Below are 2,048 nucleotides of genomic sequence, written 5' to 3' on the forward strand. Positions count from 1 at the left end.
CTGGGATGAGTCTGTTTATGCATGATATGTATTTTTGTTTGTTTAGCATGTCTGGCTAATTCGCCTAGATATCGGTATGTAAAGTAAGCGAAATAAGGGATCAAGACTAAGTCGGTCTAATTAAACTTAAAATTAAAATCAATCTTTTTACGGTCTCAATTTACAGGTTTAATAACAAGAATTTTTTACAAAAGTAAAAGACATAAAGAAGTTAAAATCAATAGAGCGAGAGTTTGAGGTTTTAACTGGACAGTGTAAATTAGGCATTGATTCTAGATCAGGGCGAGAGCAAGTTTTAGAGTTAATTAAATTCTGACCTTTTCCAAAAGTATTCTTAAAGATTGAATGTGAGGACGAGAGTTAAGCATTCGGGTTTAATTGTATAACCTAAGTCAACAGAGCGAGAGTTTGAGATAAGGGTGTTTAAAACGGTCAGTGTTTTCTTAAAAAGAGTTTCTGCAACTTTATTCCTTTCAAAAAGTGGTTTTTGACTTAATTATAAGTGACAGCTACATTAACATAAAATCATGGTTTATTCAACAGAGCGAGAGTTTGAGATAAAACCTTTAATCAATAAAGTTAACTGAAACGATTTATTTAAAACCAAGAAACCGACAAAGGATTGATTCCCTAATTACGACGAACTACATACCGATATCCGCTTTATTAATATTTAATCTAGATCTTAGTTTAGTTTTTAGCTTCGCCCCCAAACAATCAACCATTATTCACCTTAGCTTTACGAAGTAACCTTAGATAACGGTATATCGATTCATAAGTCCCTGTGGGATCGATATCTTTTAAAACTACGCGATAGAACTGTGCACTTGCAGTTTGTACCCCAAATTCGACTCATAAAGTCGCGATCAAGTTTTTGGCGCCGTTGCCGGGGACTTTTATTTAATCGATATCGTAACTCTTCCGTTACGCTGTAGAGACTAAGGTTTCTTTTTCTTCTATTCTTTCTTTCGTTGATTTGTATGCCACGCACTCGCTCACAAGGCGAACCGCTCTATTTACGAATCAACGATATCGAGCTATATCTCCGAGTCTTACGACGAATTCGGGAATATCGAGCTGCAAACAATCTCCCTCCTATAGAACTTCCTGATTTCAAAAACCTTTTTCCTTCGATAACCGAGATGGCAGAACCAGCTCGTGCTCTTAGAGATTACGCCGCTCCATCGCAAGATGAGCCGCATTCAAGTATTGCTCCGCCCGCAATCGAAGCAAACAACTTCAAACTTAAACCTTCGCTGTTGCAGGCGGTGCAATAGAACCAATTCTCTGGAAATCCTACCGAGGATCCAAACCTTCATTTATCCGTATTTGTCCAATACGTTGATACTGTTAAAGCTAATGGTGTCACTTCAGAGGCAATTCGACTTCGTCTTTTTCCTTTCTCATTAAGAGATAGCGCTAGAAGATGGCTTCAATCTCTCCCTTCCAACTCAGTCACCACATGGAACGAGTTGAAGAAAGTTTTTCTTGCCCGATACTTTCCGCCAAGCAAAACAGCTATGTTAAGAGCCCAGATAAACGGATTTAAACAGAAAGACAACGAGTCTCTTTTCGAAGCATGGGAAAGATACAAAGACATGATGAGACTTTGCCCACACCATGGTTTGGAAGACTGGTTAGTAATTCACACATTTTATAATGGTCTCTTATACAACACAAGGTTAACAATAGACGCCGCTGCAGGTGGTGCATTAATGAACAAACCTTATGCTGATGCTTACCAGCTTATCGAGAGCATGGCCCAAAACCACTATCAGTGGGGAACCGAACGAACAACGGTGGAAAAACCTCAAACGAAAACTGGCATGTACGAGATAAGTAACCTCGACCACGTTAACGCAAAAGTGGATGCTTTGGTCCAGAAAATTGAAAGTTTAAACGTATCACCTCCAGCCGCCGTGGTTGCTATAACTCAGAATTGCGAGGTCTGTGGAATCCAAGGCCACACTCCTACGGACTGTCAACTCTTGACAGGAATCCAAGCAGAGCAAGTAAACTATGCTCAAGGAAGCCCCTATTCGAACACC

The 2,048-nt window shown here is 39.6% G+C and overlaps 1 pseudogene; it reads right to left on the bottom strand.

Moving 5' to 3' along the window:
• Positions 1-1,527: 1,527 nt before the first annotated feature.
• On the bottom strand, positions 1,528-1,627 carry LOC127124305 (uncharacterized; annotated as a pseudogene).
• Between the last annotated feature and the right edge of the window lie 421 nt (positions 1,628-2,048).

Source organism: Lathyrus oleraceus, chromosome 2 (genome assembly GCF_024323335.1).
Source record: "Lathyrus oleraceus cultivar Zhongwan6 chromosome 2, CAAS_Psat_ZW6_1.0, whole genome shotgun sequence".
Taxonomy (NCBI): domain Eukaryota; kingdom Viridiplantae; phylum Streptophyta; class Magnoliopsida; order Fabales; family Fabaceae; genus Lathyrus; species Lathyrus oleraceus.